Here is a 19,058-nt window from a genome sequence, read left to right as displayed (position 1 = left end):
TTATATTATTATTAAAAAAAACCTCGAGTCAAAAGACTCATCGTGGGAGGTTATACACACAGTTTATCATACTATACTTTAAATATGTTCACTGTCTCTGTGTTCACCACACTCTTGGGCAATGCATTCCAATCAATCACCACTCTCCATGCAAAAAACTTGCTCCTCACCCCTCCCCCTTGCTCACACTTTCCTTCTACAGCTTCCAGGGATGACCTCTTGTTCTCTCTCCCTCTCTTCACATATTCTACACAAAATATTGTATATGTCGGCATATAGAATGACGGGCATATAAGACAAGGCCTAACTTTTAGGTTATTTTTAGGTTTTAAGCTTATGTCGGTTGTATAAGACAATCCCCAATTTTTTCTTTCTTGCATTAATAAAACATTAGGTATTGTTGTTATATCCATTATTTTTATACCCATTATTTTTTTGCATAGCATAGATTTAATATTTACGCAAATTACCTTAATTAAATGTGAATTTATTAAACATGAAATAATTAATTAGCCCCAATTTTAATTAATTATTAATTTTGTATTTTTTTTTAAATTTTAAGATTATTAAAATTCTTATCATTTAAAATCATGGAACCAGCAACAAAAACGAAGAAAGTATGAATCGATTTAAAATAAGGGTAATTGAAATGGCAAAGCAAACTAATAACTGTGCTGCTGCTGCAAGAAAGTCTGACATAACCGAGAAGATGGTAAGAGAATGGACGAAGAAAGAAGATATTTTAAAAAAAAATTGCCAAAGAAAAGATGTGCGATGAGAATGGAGATCACCCGATGGCTGCAACTGGAAAATCGCGTTGGAGAATGGATATTCGAACAAAGGCAGAATGGTTATCTTGTTACAAAAAATAGATTACAAAAAATTAGACCATATGCACTAAAATGGTCAAGATTGAATCCGAACGAAAGTATAGAATTTCAAGCTACTTCAGGATGGTGTAATCGTTTTATGAACAGACCAAATCTGGTAATACAACAAAAAATTAAAATTGCTCAAAAACTACCAGCAGATCTTGACCACAAACTTACCAGTTTCCATAAATTTAATATTCAGTTGAGACAAGAACATAAATTTCTATTGTCAAATATTAGAAATATGGATGAAACTCCTATGAGCTTTGATATGATAAGCAATAAAACAGTGGAGTCTAAAGGTAGTAAGAGTGTGCTAGTTCAAAGTACAGGTCATGAAAAAACAAGGTTTACGATTGTGTTGTCATGTTTGGATGATGGAACAAAGTTAAAACCAATAATCATCTTCAAATGTAAAACTAAACCCGAGATAAAATTTCCTTTGGTGTTTTTCTACGTTTTCACGTAAAAGGGTGGATGGACGAAAATGGCGTGAAATTATGGATGAATAATGTGTGAAACACACGACCAGGTGGTATAATGAAGAAACGCAGTTTATTAGTATGGGATATATGTTTCGTAGTCATTTAACTGAGAATACTACAAGTCTTCTAGAAAAACATAACAAAAATTGCTGTCATAGCAGGTGGTTTAACTTCTATATTGCAACCACTAGACGTCTGCTTGAACAAACCATTTAAAGATCACATGCGAGAAGAGTGGAATAATTGGATGTTGACTAGTAAAAAATCATTTACAAACAGTGTATCTATGCGCGCTGCATCACTTGATATATATTGTGCAATTTTGTGATCAATGCATGGAATAAAGTAAAAGTAGAGACTGTAATAAAATCATTTAAAAAGTGTGGTATCTCTAATCTTATGGATCGTATGGTAGATGATCTGCTATGGGACACAGATGATGATGAAAATGAAATCAATTCACCAGATTCGAACTGGGATCCATATGACGATCATTTAAACAATGAATCTGAAGAAATATTTTCAACAGATGAAGAAAATTAACATGAAAATTGAGGTCAATAATTATTATTTGTGTTTTAAGACGTACATCTATTGTAATATTTTAAATAAATTTATGTAACAAAAAATTAATCTAATTTGTTTATAAACACTGCTTATTTTCTTATATAATAATGTATTGTAACTACCTAAATGTTCATCCAAGAAATTAAGCTTCCCTTTTTATACTCGCCATATAAAACGACCCATGATTTCGAGGGGTTTTTCTGTAGTATTTGAGAGTAGTCTTATACGTTGACATATATGGTTTTTTTTTTTTTTTTTTTGTAAAACAATAAATACTAGTATACTCATTCTCTGCTATTAGGAAAAACTGCAAATTAAAAGGATATGAAAAGAAAACTAAACTATTTACTGATATTTTTACTTCATAGTCTGATAATGCTGTTGGAATAAGAACAGCAAATTAAGTATAACATACAGCTGATTAAGCCTAAATTTATTGTGTAAGTACATAAAAATAAGCAGCCTCTGTAGCTCAGTTGGTATAGACAAACCCCTTTGGTCAGATAGATCTGGGCTTGATTCCCATCCATGACATGAGGAACATTTATCTGGTCTCTTTCAACTAAAGGTGAGTTAGCCAGTCTCATTTGGAGGGTAGAAAGTTTTTTTCACCTTACAAAAAAAACCCAACAGAGTTTTTTGTCACTCAGAACAGGCAGCCAGCCACATGAACACACATACACATGGATTTACAGCCATGAATACTTATGACAATATGTGGAAAAGATAGGATCCTCACCACATGTTGTTACGCCCATAGTTAACCATGAGTCACATCACAGTAGTCAACCTCCTAGGATAGGAGATGACACATGAACAGGAAATAAAAATATATATAAATTATTTAATGAAATTTACATGATTGTAAATACAATGGAATTTACTATAATGTAAATTCCAGGGAGTCCAAAGACTCATCGAAGGAGAGTGTGCCAACAGCATCAAACGATTGATCCCTTTCCAACTACTAACCGCACTCAAACTTGCTTAACTTTTTGCGTGAGCCATTAGTAGCAAAGGCTCTCTACCAATTGACCAGGGTCAATTGCTAGTCTTGAAATTCACGCTTGCACTTTTATGATTCAGGGAATGAGAGGGGTGTGATTGAAGTCTGATTAGCGGAATAATGAATTACTGACCATTTAAAACTATATATTTAGAAATTTATGTACATTTAATACAAACACAACATTTATTTTACAAATGATATTTTATCTTTTTCAATTTAGCTACTTGAATACAAAGTCTACCCTACAGTTCTTCTTTATGAACTGGTCAATAACATCGTCATAAAAAGTTGGTTGTAACTTAATTTTCCCAATCAACACACACACACACTTGTAAAGGCTGGCTGAAGCTCACTGGCTAGAGCTACTTTGACTGCATATGGCCTTGTGCTTAAGATGACGTGAAGGGAGAGGAAATGGCTATGCGCATACATGAAATCACAGTGCTGCAGCGAGGATCTGGAAGTTCCTACAACTGAGCAAGCCAAGATAGCTTTGTCTAGACGAGCAAGCATCGGCCTTCGATACACAATGCAAAGCTCAATTATTTCCGTGCAAGTTTAAGATGTCTTCTGTCTACAAAAATAAAAGCCTAAATGAAATGCTTATAAATGAATGCATTTATTAACAAATAAATATTACTTCTTTCTCAATTAATGACCTTGCGCAGCAAGCATGGAGAATTCGCTGCAATTGACCAACCTTTGCTGGCTATGGAACAGTAGGATTTTATGGAAAAACCATGTCCTTTCCAAATATTTTATACCAAGAAAAGGGAAGATAAAACACAAAATGTTTCACCAAATATTGTTGAAAAGTTTAGGGCAACAACAGTCAATCAACTATTTGAGCAACTTATAACAAAATACAAAATGGGAACAAAAATACATACAAATACTCATGATAATAAGGCACAGATGTCAGAGAAAACAGGATGTTGATATGAGAACTGTTAGTTTCTTCAGACAACACAAAAGTTAATACAAGAGGAAACAAATTGACAGTTATGACTTTTTTTTTTTTTTGAAATTTTCATCAGTAAACAATAGTCAACATTCAAATGTTTAAGCAAATGTAACAAAAAAAAAATCAACAAGTTCTTCAAAAAGAAAAAAAGTTTAAATTCTACCCACTTAAATATACAGGCTTAAATCCTAAAGCAGATAAAGCTTTGATTCTAAAACTTGACTAGATATGATTTTAACACTGTGAAAAACCATGTACTATATAGAACTGTAATAATGATGGAGAAGAGAGGCTTAGTCGCCACAATGAGGATGGAGACAACTCAGAATTATGGATTACTATTAATCAAGAGATAACAGTGGATAAACAGAAAGGAAATGGAAGAGTAGGATCATTAGTTGATGTAACAGGATCATCTTACAGTAGATTGAAAGATGATTCTGTTTTGTTTTTTTATTAATAACAAGGGATAAGCAGAAAGAGAAGGAACAAGGGAACATTCCAGAAAATCATACAAAAATATGGTGAACAGGCTTTTGTCATGGAGAGTGGTGGTGGTGAACAAGAAGGGTATTATCAGAGTACAGTGAATGCATGCACTGATGTAGAACAAATTTAAGGCACAGTGAAAACAGCATACACCTATTGCAAAACTCCAGAGTGCACAAATGTTTAGTAATAATACTCAAATTTTATAAGCTGTATGGCTCCATTTTTACTATTATTACCACCAAACTTCAATGGAGCTACAAGTTTCATCACAGGAGATATATTCCAGTTGTCATCTTCCCTGCCAGACCTAATAGTGAAAAAAACATCTGTGTAATATTTATCAAATTGTCTATATCCTCAGACTGGTTTGCATAACTGCAAAAAAATCCAGACCTTCCACTTAAGGAAAAGCTGCTATAGAAACTTAAGGTTTGTTAAATCAGTATTAATTGTAAAAGCATATTTATGATGGGATGCAGCCATCACAGAGTCCACCATGGAATGGAATGGAAAGACCATAATTTACAATAATGCTCATGAATGGTGACTTCACAAATTCTCACCAGATTTTATGATTAAATCGATAACACAAAAGCAACTGAAGCATAAATTTTATACGGTGTCTACAAAAAAATATTTCCTAGATTAGTCATAGAATTACCGAGAGAAATTCTACTAAACTTCCTTCAGTAATCAAGAGTCTTCTATGTAGAGATATTTCAGATTTAAGTCATTACTGACAAAAAGAAGGAAGAACATTTGATGACAAATAACATCAAGATCTGCCTGTTGCAAATATGTTTATTTCTAAAAGAATACACATTTTAACTCCTTGTTCATTGTCCAAAGCTTATAAAAGAACTCGTTATTAAAAATAAAAAATAAAAACTTCAACATAGATAATTAAATTGATGCAGTATAGGTGTAATGAATGAATGAATGAATTTTCATGTTTATCACAATTAAAATCATGCGAGGCATATTAATGATATGTGAATGAACAGCTTGTTTATACTATCTGTGCAATTATTATTATTACATGATATCTCGGAGTCCATAAATACTTAACACCTGCAATATGATATATATATATCATATATGTAACAAATAGCTTGCAGTCTAAATTATATAAAAATACTAATGATTTTTTCTGATTAAGTTTGATGACAAAATAATTGACTGTGGGAAGATTTAAGCTGTTATCAACCTGTTGACAACAGCTAAAATCTTAGGTTATATGTTCATGAAAAATTAAGAATTCTTCATAAACATATACCTAAATAAATATTATGCCTAGAAATATAACTTGCATGAATATAACGAATTCTACCTATATCCATAATATTTCACAATTGCGATCTTTTTCAAATTTCGAGAGAAGATGAAAGGACTGTCTCTGTATGTTGTTCTTTTCTTCGCACCCCCCGTAAAGATAAACAATGTTTATTAAACGCCACAAACGAAGTACTCTATTATTCAGATAACATTTAAAAGGAACAAACACGCAAACTCTACTCAAATACTGAACCAAAACTGAGGGGAGATGTATAGCATGTCGTAAAATTAAATATATATATATATATATATATTTCTTTCAAACAGTTAGGAGAAAATAATAATACTTTTGCTGGTACTAGATTTTCATACGATATAAAATAAATGAAGGCAAAGAAATGCTTCTGTATTGATATGAATGTATAAGATGCTATGACAGGTATGCACAGATTTTGTTTACAAACTTCTCATAAATCAAATCGAATGAAACTTTATGTATACTATCCAAGTTGTCAGAGAAGATAAAACGACCTTACCACCTTGTTTCAGAATGAGCATATCCAGTGTAAATTACCTCATTTACAACTAAGTTTACATAAGCCTAACACCTGTGCTACAGAGTAAAACACGATGTAATGCCGGTAGGAATCACAACTTGACAGACCGAGGCGGTAGCACGGAGTAGAGCGCCACGTTTACATTCTACGCAGTTTTTCAGCACCAAATTTTAAGTTCATAATTTATCTATTCCACTGTATGCTACAGCATACAGTATATTAGTCTTCAGAATTACAACCATCTTAAAAAAAAAAAAAAGGAATGAGAAAGAAAAAAAAACGAATAGTCGCTGTTAGTATAATATAACAATGACTGCATCACAAACAGACATATTACACAGAGTGGACAGAATGAACATCGAAATAACTGTAATCTGAAGGTGGGCTTTATTTTCTGAAAGTTGAGTGTATTCTTTTCTCTTGAAGAGGCTTCAATCCAAAAATGAAAATAGACTATATTAGAATTTTGAATAGATAAAGTATTTTATATTATGTCGGTAATTCATGTTTTCGTAATTTTTACATGCATCTGAATCATACAAATAAAACTACTGTAGAAGAAATTCTGTAAATTCTCCAAATATAACGTTATATTTGCAGAATAGTATGATTTGTATCTTGTTCAGTAGATTTTGCAAAAGATAACATAACTACGAGTGAACTCCTTAACAAATTTTTCCCTCTGTCTAATATTAAATTAAAATTTCCTTCCACCTCTTAGGAGCCAAGACTACAAACATCCTTTAATGTTCTTTCCAGATGATATGGACTGATTTTATGGCACACTAAAATCGCTATATTAGAACATATAGTGAACATACAGATAACCTCATTCTACATTATATTACAAAGAAGTGTAAACAAGCATCTCCATTTTTATTAAAATCTGCGTACTAGTCATAAACCATGCAACAGAGCATGCCAAACTATTACAAAGTTAACGAACGTTCATGAGTGTTATCAGCTACCATCATATCATCACTTAGTTCATGCTATTGAAGCACAATTAGAACATGCGGGATCATTATGCCTGTCAACGACAGGCATAATGATCCCGCATGTTCTAAGGCAGAATATAACGTTAAAGCAAACCGAATAAAGTATCAAATAATCCACATAAACTGGCCAAAGCAGACAAAACGAGGATGCTTTCCCATTGTGCATCAGATGATCCACTCAACCAGAAGTTCAGGGATCGGATCTCGTAGATATAGAAATTTATGAAAACAAGGTTGAGTATCAATATGATGATGATGCACAATATTGTAATACTGCAATAACTGTTGATAACATGTGACGAGAGCCTGTGTAGCTCAGTGAAAGTGATTTGTTTGCACCTACAGCGAAAGGCCGCCCGAAGAAAAAGCTAAGTTTAGTCGCCGACGAGAGTAACTTTTTTTAAGCCTTTCTTCGACCAGCTCCCAAATTAGTATCTCTGGTACGGACACGCAAATTTTTTCTCCCTTAAATTCGAGTTTTTCATCCCCTAAAGTCAAGAAAATCGACCGCAGAACCCAAAATATTTCACACAATAAATATAGTGTTGATATTAGGGGCTACGAGATGATAGCACTTGTCACCTGTCGCTTCACTGGATGCCACTTATAATTTGTAGTAGTCTTGAGCCAGTTATTTCTGATTGGCTACCGGTGGAGATTGAACTATCCCCTCAGTCTCCAAACGTTAAATAGGGCTAAGGCGACCTCTCCTACTTTCTGTATGGGATAAAAAGGTGTTAGGCGGTTTAATCTTTGACATTTATATGATATTAAAATATTTATTTTCTTGTCAGTATTATAATAAAAGAGAGCTATTTAGGCTTATGTTAATACTTCCATAACATGGTGCTTTCAGAGGAAAGAGATGTAGGTTAGATTCTCATTACTGAGTTGATAAGCTTTCCTCTAGGTCTTTTTCAGTAAATAACCAAGTTATTTACTGAAAAGTTAGTCAATCTTCAGAATGGAAAATAGGGGTTTTCTAAAACACTAGGTTTTAACCCCATAACTAAGAAAAAAATGGATTATAGAACTAACATTATTTCAGACAATAATGCCCAGTTAGGGTAAGAAACGTAAAATGGAGACATTTTTATTTTACCTCTACCATAAATCTTCAAAAATCGTCAGTAGTTTCGTACTCAAGTATTGGTAATGCATTAAAGTGGAAAATGGCTATTTACAGATTCTGGAAAATTAGAGGTAAAACAGTTCTGCTTGTTTCCTTTTGGAAAGAAAGGTATTAGTTTACTTATTTTTATTTTTGTTTATTTTACCATAAGAAACTAGGCATATTTGGTTTGATACTTGCTAATAGTTCGGGAGACTGTATCCTAAAAATTCGTTTAGATGGATGCATCCAGCTAATATACATATATTATATATATATACCGGTATGTATATATACCGGTATATCTACCCTATAATATAAAATGATAAGCTTTTTTGGAACGTTTTTGTGTCATGTATTTTGAAACGTTTTGAAATTCAGCGGCTACCCTGAGTGTCGAGTCATCAGAATTCAAGGAGAACCAGCCTACCAGTCCGGAACTCGGGGGCTTGGGCACCGTAGGCGCCAGTGGGACTGACCCCCCTTTCGAGTTTTCAAAATTCGAGTCATCAGAATTCAAGGAGAACCGGCCTACCAGTCTGGGACTCGGGGGGGGGGATCTGTAGGTGTCGGGGGGGTGGAGGCTCCCTAATATATATATATATATATATATATATATATATATATATATATATATATATATATATATATATATATATATATATATATATATATATATATATATATATATATATATATATATATATATATATATATATATATATATATATATATAATGAATTGCAAGGAGGAGCAGTTTTTGGTGGGGATGGGAGAATAAATTTAGTTCACATTTTCACCAGGTGCACAGTACATGCAAATTCTCATTTGCAACTAATCGTTTGCGAATACATGCAAAGGAGAGTTCAATAAAACACAGGTATACCGCTGGTAGCTCGTAATGAATGCGTGCGAATTCCCAGTCACTGGGTTGAACAGAATTATTTTTGTAAAAACCAAAATTTGTTGCTGTGATGCTTATATTGGCGGAAAGGCATTATTAGTGCAGTTGTTTTATGTAAGTGGGGAATCGATAGCGGAAACTTTACGAAACGTTTCGAGGAAACTGGAAATTTGTCAGATCGCCCACGCACCGGCAGACCAGTGTTATTCGAAGTCTATACCAGCGTTGTCGTATCGCAAATGAATGTCCCAGCACAATCAAGAAGCGGTGAAGCAGTGCATGGGAAACTGCGAAAATAACAGGCATAGCGAAAACATCCATATTCCGCATCCTTCATTGTGTTATTGCAGCTGGTGAAGAGTTGCAATCTCTTCACCAGCTGCTACCAAGTGATACCACTAAGAGGGAAGAATTCGCAATGTAAGCTTTGACAAAAGTCGCAGATGATCCATAATGGCTGTACAACATCTTCTGGACAGATGAAATGCATTTTCGGTTTGCATGAGATACCGCCACTCACTGTTTGGTGAAGCTTCACTGCATCCGTCATTGCCGGTCCTTTTTTCTTCAAAGAGCCATGTGCAAAAAGGGGCTGAAAGATGTGCTTGGCAGATGCACATTGCTACTTGCAACTACCAAACAAAAACGTGGTGTAATGCTTGAAGGGAAAAAAAATGCTCTTCCACATGCAGGACGGGCGCGCCACCTCATATCGCATCTCCTATGAAGCAGTTTCTCATCAGTACATTTGGTGAAGAACGACTCATCAGCCATAATTGTAACACCACATGGCTCCCAAACTTGATAGCAGTAGACTTTTGGGTGTGAGGCTATTTAAAGTCCTAAGTGTACCTAAGCAGCCCATCTTTCTTAGCGGATTTAAAAGATGCCATTCGCCGCGAAGTTGCTTGCATCCACCCATATATGCTACACGCTTATGTATATGATGTTCTCACCCGCTTGCAGAATGTAATTGCTTGTGCCGGCAGACACGTTGAACAATTACTGTAGTGATATGTAACGGGTTTCTTGCTTATGATTAAATAAGTTTTCAATGCTATTCTGATTGTTATCACTGCTTTCGCCCTCTATCGGTAAAAATGTTAACTGCTGTTGGCACACTCTCCCTCGATGAGTCTTTGGACTCCCTGGAGGTGTCAAATAATAATAATAAAAAAAATAATAATAATATCTCACCCTTTGATAAACCAATTAGCTCTGATGTTTTCAAAATCTTTGCTGCAACCAGACAGACACCCACAATAAGCTATTTGTCGAACTCCGAAAGATCCTTTGTTTTTCTCCATTGTGATCAATACTATTGACGATTACTGACCAGCAGTATTCTTATATAGCTGCCTAGAACACTTGGCGGTGACGGAGTGATCAAGCATTTTGCATACATGCTGCGTGAGTGACGTTTACATACATTTGCATAAAAGTATCTAATTCAGTGGCCGATATGTATATTTTAGCACTTAAAATATGCCATCTCTGTCTTGAAATACGCATTTGTCTTTTATTCGTCTTTTCTTGCATGAAATATTTCACCATTTCCAATTTTGTGTTCTTTTCCTTGTGACTAGATCCCGAAAGCTTCGGTTTTCGGATCTAAAAGCAAATTGTTTAACGTGTTTTATTCTTGAAAGCGATTAGGCCGAACTCTATAATAAACTTTTGGAAATTAGCAGGTACCCCTAGTTATCGCCAATAGTTAAGTTCATAGTAAGTTATTTCGCAAACTATTGTAACTAATAGCTGTGGTTTTTAGGAGTGACAGCTGCCGCCAACATCAGGTTTAAAACCCTAATGCTCATATGGTTGCTGTAATAGCCTGTGTTCTGCTTTGTGTTTTATTCATTATTACAAAAAAAAAAAAAAATCAGTTAGCTCCTTTTTGTTTCCGTAAAGGGAGTAGTCGAGGCCGTTTAGAGACTGAGTGGGCAGGTCACTCTTCACTGGAGCCAATCAGAGATACCTGGCCCAAGACTATCACTAATTAATCGGCACGCAGTGAAGAAGGCGGCTAGTAAGTGCCGCTATCTGGTGGTCCCTAATACTAACACAATAGTTTTAATGTCAGAAATATTGTGGGTTCGACGGCCCATTTTCTTGAGTTTACGGGACGAAAAACCGGAGTTTCCGGGAGGAAAAACCCGCTAGCCCGTGCCAGAGATCGACTTACTCTGGAACCAGTCGAGAAAAGGCTTAGAAAAAGTTCCTCTAGTCGGCGACTAGATTCGAACGCCTTTCGTCGTGCAGTTAAGCGCTGTAGAGTGCAAAACGCCACTTCTACTGAGCTTCACAGGCTCCAACATAATAATAATAAAAACTCAAGAAAATCGACCATAGAATCCGCATTATTTCAGACAGTAATATATCCTGTTAGGGTAAGGTGCCAAGAAATGGCAGCACTTGTTTGTCCTTTTTTTTCATAGGACAGCTATCTCCGATTGGCTACTACTGGAGATTGAATCTCCCACTCAGTTGTTATAAGCTAGATAGGGTTAAAAGGCCTCGCCTACTCCATTTAACAGAATAGAAGGCATTAGCTTTTATTTATTTTTAATCTGCTTTTGTTCATTTTAAGGAAGGGGAGAAAGTATTATACTTTCATCATATAATATAAATATAATATAAAAAATAAAATATAAAAATTCCATTCCCGATTCCACATTTTTCCCTTAGAAAGAAACTGTTTATACCTGTGGTTCATTTTCAAAGAGTAAACCTTCCAGGTAAATCGGCAAGGACAAACAGTGGATTAGGCCAACGAGTGCAGTATATACCAGAGCTAATTACCTTTCATGTCCCATGCTGCACCTGCTTGGAAAAATGCACTAAAAATCGTGGTGGTGGTGGTGGTTGTGGGTGATTGATGCAAGTGATTGGTAGAAGAGGCTCTGTGTAGTAGTGGAGACGGAGAGTTGTACAGTAGGTGTCCTCCCGCGATGAGTCTTCGGACTCCTTGGAGGTGTCACGAATAATAATAATAATAATAATAATAATAATAATAATAATAATAATAATAATAATAATAATCTAAGAAAAAACAACAAAAGTTAAATAGAGTTCAACATCTTATAGCCTTAAGAATAAATAAAGGGTACAGGACAGTCTTAGACTATCTTTAGAGGCAGCCAGTGGCAGAATAAGGATAGTTGGGGCCCCTAGGCAAATTATATTTGGTGGGACCAAAAAAATAATAATAATAATAAAATTTTAAAAAAATAAAAGTTAGGTGGCAAATAAATGAAATTTTGTACTTTTGAATTTTTTGAACTTTGTATTTTTCTGCCAGTTATAGGGTTAAAGGATGATAAATAATAATTTTTTTAATTAAAAAAAATATTTTATCACTTTTACAAAGTTTTTTTTACTTGCACTGCACGCAAATAATGAAAACACGAAAAGTCACATTAAAAAGTTATTTTTAAAACAAACACCTCACTCTTACATGATTCAATAACAAATGAAGTTAAGGAGCAACCGGACGAAACTTCCTATCTCGGCAATACAATTAGTTTTCGTAACCTCGAAGCTATCAACAGCGCCGTGCGCCGACATTGGTAATGCGGTTTAATTTAAAGCATAGATAGCGAGCGCTGTTCAAAATACAAAATACGAAGCATGTCAACTAGCTCGGACATTGGTATTGCGGCATTATTTAAAGCGTAGATAGTGCGCGCTGTTCAAAATACGTATTAAAATGTAATAATTGTTTTGAAAAAATTTTCGCTTAAAATAATCAAGATTTTTATGATGCTTACTGAAAACATTAATCTATTTTAAAACACTATAGGAAAATGTCTTGGCTTGGGGTCCCCAAAGCTCGAGGACCCTAGGCAAGTGCCTCATTGCTTTAATAGGTAATCCGCCACTGGCGGGCTTGTGTTGTTGGCGGACTAACATCAATCTGCCTGAAAATCCAAGAATTCTGTCTTATATATGAAGTCACTTCCGGAAGATAACGGATATCCCAACAAAAAATCCAAACCGCTATGAACTTCTGTTTCGCTACAGTTAATAGCCTTACTCAGCAAAGAAAACATACACTGAGTTAGTTTTGCATTAGGAACACCCCCGATTTACATATTTGGCGCGATAACAAAGTACCACGTGATATCAACGTAACGTGCGAATATTATAAATGGACACATCTATCTTCTCTATGTAATCATTATGTTTCCTCATTACATCTGCCAGTAATGAAGAAACGTAGTGATTTAAGCCAATTTGACTGCGGGGGGGGGGGAGATACATCCAACAACTGCGGCTATTTCGGAAACAGCTGCACTTGTTGGTTGCTCCCATACTACTATATCAAGAGTGTACAAGGACTGGATCCACAGCCAGAAACCAAGTACACCCATGATTGCAGCCAGGCATCTCAAACAATGCCTCGCATGAGCGAACCAACGTCGGCAGTGGACCCTGGACAAATAGAAGAAGGTCGTCTGAATAGATTGATCCCGTTTTCTGCTGCACCATGCTGATGGCTGTGTTCGCACTTGGCGTAAACCATATGAAGCCTATGTGGTTGCATAGTTGGAGTTCAACAGGCCAGTGGAGCTGATGTTATGGTCTAGGGAGCTTCTTCCTAGCACACTGAATGATGAATGCTACAGAGACCTGTTAACCGACCACCCCATCCATATCTACAGGAGGTATACCCCTACCGCAGTGCCATCTGTCCACAAGACAACATCTTGTCATCGGGCTCATACGGCTACTCAGTGATTGGAGGAACACGACACGAATTCGCTACATTGCCTCCCTGAAACACCCCTGACTGTAGCCCAAGTGAACATGTGTGGAATATGCTAGAATGGGGGGTGTGAGAACTACTAATACCAGCAACTCTGTCAATTCAAGCTCCTTGAATTGACAGAGTTGCTGTAGATTACATGGATGGAGTTACGCATGGAGGATGTTTGACACTTTGTGGAATCTGTTCCTAGGCGTCTGTGAGCCTGATTGCACGTGGGCCAATGCGTTATTAGGTGGTTGTTCCTAATGCAATGCTAACTCGGTGTATATTAAGAAGAAGGACAGTCCCTTTTTGATGCCCGTCATTATATTGCATATTTGCAGTAAGTAGTATGGGATGCACTAATAACCAGATCAAGATCAAGAAAAGATAAGGAATCGTGGCGTGATTGGTTGTTCATTTTATGATGTCATTGTGTGTGACGTCATGAGTTTGGAATGTTTGGAATTTTTATGGGGACCATCTGTGTCAGTGATGTCAGTTGTTGTGTTTTGGTTCGCGTATGGAATTATGGGTGATGGTAGTGATAAGGATTCGTGTCGTGATTGGTGGGACACTTTTAACCAGATCAAGATCAAGATAAGATAAGGAATCGTCATGTGGATGTGTGTGTTGTTATCAGATGAAGATAAGTGACTTCATTTGTTAGTTGTAAATAAATGACGTAATTGTTAGTTGTAAATAAGTGACGTTATTGTTTTGAATGGAAAAGGAAGATATATTAGGGATAAGGATTCGTGTCGTGATTGGGGGACACTTTTAACCAGATCAAGATAAGATAAGGAATCATGACGTGGATGTGTGTGTGTGCGCTGTTTTCGGATGAAGATAGAGTTTGTAATGTTTGGAGGTTCGCTGGGGGTCCCCCCCCTTCTCTCATCGCGTAGTGTATTTGGTTCACGTATAGCATTGTGGTGATTTTTGAGATAAGGAATCGTGACGTTATGTGTTTGGAAATTTCGGAGGAACATATATCTCTGTGACATTACGTGGTGTTTTGGTTTGCCTATGGACTTGTGGGCGATGTTTTGAGATAAGATATCTTGGAATTTCCCAGGGTGACAAACATCCGTCATTGTCATCAAGTTTTGTGTTTGGTTGTCTATAGATGGCAGTACTAATTTTCCAATACAGTTTGGGGTATTTCTTTCTTGTTAAAAGACTATGGGAATTCTTAGAGTATAGTAGAGTCTAGTGGCTGCAGCGTTTAGGCTTTTCTGAATAATTTAATTATATGCTGGTGTACCTCAAACACACTTTTTTTTTTATACTGATAACTTTGGAGGGAAAAAAAAAGCGTTTTTTTGTGTGTATACACTTTCGATGTATATGCTATATTAGTAAAATACGGTACACTGCCATCTGCATTTCATCTTTCTAGTAGCATGTAAGCAAGAAAATGAGGTAATACTTTGGAAATTAGCGGAGATACGAAAACTGAAACTTAATTCCAAATCAGTCAACTTCAATATACATAATCTTGAATTGTTGGGTTTTAATGAAATATGAGGAGTCAGTCACGTAATTAGTTATTAATGCTTTATATGTTATATAGATGTCGCGAATAAGGAAAAATAAATAAAGTGAGAAAATATATTGAAATTATCTCATTTTCCGACAGGTGAATTTTGTCTTGTTCTCAATATAACATAAAGCATACGAATTTTAAACACTATGACACATGTTTAAAAAATTATAAAAATTTAGGGATTGAATTTAAATATAATAGATAATTCTCAGCTAAAAAAAAATCAGCTAGCGCCTTTTTATTCCCGTATACGGGAGTAGGAGAGGCCATTTAGCCCTATCTAACTTTTGGAGACTGAGTGGGCAGTTCAATCTCCACTGGTACCCAATCAGAGACAGATGGCCCAAAGCTATCACTAATTAAGCGGTACGCAGTGAAGAGAGACGGCTCAAATGTGCCGCCATCTCGTGGTTCCTAACCCTAACACAATATATTTAATGTCTGAAATAATGTGGGTTCTACGGTCGATTTTCTTGAGTTTACAGGACGAAAAACCTGCTTGCCCGTGCCAGAGATCGACTAACTCGGGAACCGGTCGAAAAAAGGCTTAGAAAAATTTCCTCTAGTCGCCGACTAGACTCGAAACCAAGTCTTCCTTCGTGCGGCCAAGCGCGGTGGTGTGCAAACGCCACATCCACTGAGCTACACAGGCTCTCATAGATAATTCTGGATAACAGAATTTCTTATAAAATAATCCCTCTCCGCCAAAAAAAAAAAAAAGTGCAAAACTCATGAATTCCTAAGTAACCCATCGGAGATGAACTATTATTATAGTTACCAATGGGAAAAAAATGCCCTATTTTAGCTTCCCAAAAGACTAATGTATATATTATAAATAATATATATATATACCAATTCTACAATGAAAGGTTGAAGGTTGTATGCTGTCCTGGTACCAATTTCACTTCGTCACTTTGGTGACCAGAGCACACCTTCACTTGCTGTCTTCTCAACAATGCTCATATAAATATTAAAATAATAATTATAATAAAAGAAATTGTAATGCATATCTTCACATTTAAATTCGAATTACGTAGCCCAGTGGTTCTCAAACCATGGGGTGCGACCGACCAAGGGGTGGGGGGACGCGAATAGCTTGAAAGGGGGGTGGCGCGGCATACTTTCCTACAGATGAAAATTAAAACTGCCATAAATCAGTTTTAAAAATAACAACAAATAAAAATACAGAACGAAAAACTTTTGATGAGACCACGTTTTGATAAACTTTGTTCTCAAAAGCAAGCCCATCCATCACATTAGACTTTGACATTAAATGTGTGATTATTTTTACAGAGAAAAAATAAATACTTGTTAGTTAAATATTGTTTCATTTCAATACATATTTTGGTTAATTGCAAGAGTATGAAGGTGTACTAATTTTTTTTTGTAGGCCTAATTGTGATACTTTAATTATTTTGTGTCAAAAACTATTAAATAGTATGTAAAAAACACAAAATAAATTGAATAAAAGTCAAACTTAGTATGACTTCTATTTTGATAAATAAAATTGGCGGGGGCGGGGCTGACAGTGTTTTTTCTTGTCAGGTGGGTCTCAGAGGTAAAAAGTTTGAGAACCACTGACGTAGCCTAAGGCGAATAAAAAAATAGAAAAGAAAAACTCTGGGAAAGGAAATATAAATTAAAAAAAAAAAAGGTCTCACCGAGATTTGAACTCGGATCGCTGGATTCAGAGTCCAGAGTGCTAACCATTACACCATGAGACCAGTTGGGATGTACTCTCTATTTTGATGTTATCGAATGTTCATAATTCAAATTACTTTTCAAAGTTTTTAAGAATTAATTCATAGTATTTTATATATATATATATATATTCCCAAAAGACTAAATATGTTATGGTAAATCCCTTTATGTTTTTATAGCCGGGTACGAAACTCGGATCGAAATCCATAGAGTTTCATGCCGAATAAACTATCGGCGAGCCCTAGTGTAAATGATCACTTGGATAGTACAACACCAGGGCGACTAATGTATATATTATTAATATCAGAGTACAAATTAAATGCAAAACTGGGAAGAGCGATAGTTAATTCAGATGATATGGATATCTTACAGGATGACTTAAATAGGCTGGTGGTTTGGGCTAAACTAAATGGCTGCCATTTTAATGTGGCCAAGTGTAAGGTGATGAGATCACATGTTGTTTACTATATTGATGGAACTGAACTGTAGGAGGTAGATGAGGTTAGGGATTTGGGAGTTATCGTGGACAGAGAACTCAAGTTTCGAGGGCATATTGCAAAGGTTGCCAAAACTTCACATCAGATTCCATGGTTATTGAGGAACACACTGACAAGCAGGGATAAGGAAGTGATTATCCCACTTTTATAAAGCATTAATAAGATCTCATTTGGACTATTGTGCACAGATCTGGTCACCTGGATTTCTTGGTGATGTGGAAATGGTGGAGAGGATTCAGAGGCGGGTTAGGAAAATTGTTGCAGGCCTGTGGGATGTCTGCTACGAGGATAGATTGAAGGCCTGTGGGCTTCAAAAACTAGTTGATAGACGCAGGAGAGGAGATATGATAGAGGCATATAAATTATTAAAAGGGTTTTATAGGATTGATACTGATAACCTTTTTAAGACCAGTGAAGGAAGGGAGAGAATGTGGGGTCATCCCTGGAGATCGTGTAAGAGTGTGGTTAACAAGGGTGTTAGGGCTAGATTTTTTTGCTTGGAGAGTTGTAAATGGGTGGAATGCGTTGCCAGAGGTGGTTGCGAATGCTTCATCTGTGAATGAGTTTAAGGGGAAGTATGATAGGTATTGTCATATAGATATATGTTTATTATTTGAACGCATTCCGTCTACTAATTTCTTCTTAGAAGACTTCATCGGGTATATAACATAAAAAGAGAAATATAATCAATCACAGTGGTTATATATGCTAAATTAGTAAGGTGGACCGCATTGAAGAGAGTTTTGTCGATTCAATAATTCTTCTCACAAGCTCATCATTTTCAGATTTATTCGAGATCACTTGATGAGTGACAGAACTTCATCGTCAATGTTGGCAGAATCTTATTCCTATCATAGATTTTAGGGCAATTAAACAAAGTCTTTCAATCCTTCTTTTCCATTTATTTTATATCCGTATAGTATTTTTAGCAGTCTGCTATTGTCCATTCGATTTAGATGTTTCAACAGTATTTACTTATAGAGTAGTTAATTGGTTTTATATTCAGGAATTGCAAAATTTCTTCATTTGTTTTATTCAGTTGATATATTTAGCTGTTTTTCGGAGAAATTTGATTTTTGCTGTTTGAATCCATTTTTCATTTTCTTCTTTTTTGTGGTTCATGTTTCACTTCTATATAATAAAGTTGTTTTACACTGAACGATATGTAGTCTGATTCTTGTATATTTTTGTACCAAGGATGGCATAACTATTACTTTTGATATGCCAGTGTTATATTGTTCTGAAATTGTATTTAATAATTTTACTGATCTCTGTAGATCATCTTTTGATGTAGCTAATAAAATTTGATCATCTGCAAATAATAGTT

General features: G+C 35.5%; 1 protein-coding gene and 1 non-coding gene across 8 annotated transcripts in view; both read right to left on the bottom strand.

Annotated features, from left to right (window-relative positions):
* The window catches only part of LOC150100053 (MAGUK scaffold protein DLG1-like), a 741,341-nt gene extending 735,013 nt beyond the window's left edge, over positions 1-6,328 (bottom strand). For 5 of the 7 annotated variants that reach the window (XR_016549250.1, XM_090402765.1, XM_090402770.1 and 2 more), the window contains exon 1: positions 6,201-6,307. The gene's annotated coding sequence lies outside the window, so the exon portion shown is untranslated. Of the gene's footprint in view, positions 1-6,200 lie in introns of all 7 variants that reach the window. The other 2 variants (XM_090402768.1, XM_090402767.1) reach the window with 2 other exon arrangements.
* A 10,857-nt stretch (positions 6,329-17,185) lies between these two features.
* TRNAQ-CUG (transfer RNA glutamine (anticodon CUG)) lies at positions 17,186-17,257 on the bottom strand. Its single transcript has one exon. It is a non-coding gene; the product is annotated as a tRNA-Gln (tRNA).
* Between the last annotated feature and the right edge of the window lie 1,801 nt (positions 17,258-19,058).

Source organism: Typopeltis vanoorti, chromosome 13, assembly GCF_054136105.1.
Source record: "Typopeltis vanoorti isolate ZY-2024b chromosome 13, IOZ_Tvanoo_1.0, whole genome shotgun sequence".
In the NCBI taxonomy this organism is placed as follows: domain Eukaryota; kingdom Metazoa; phylum Arthropoda; class Arachnida; order Uropygi; family Thelyphonidae; genus Typopeltis; species Typopeltis vanoorti.
Note: the sequence above shows the minus strand (reverse complement) of the source record. Positions and strands in the feature narration are given on the sequence as shown.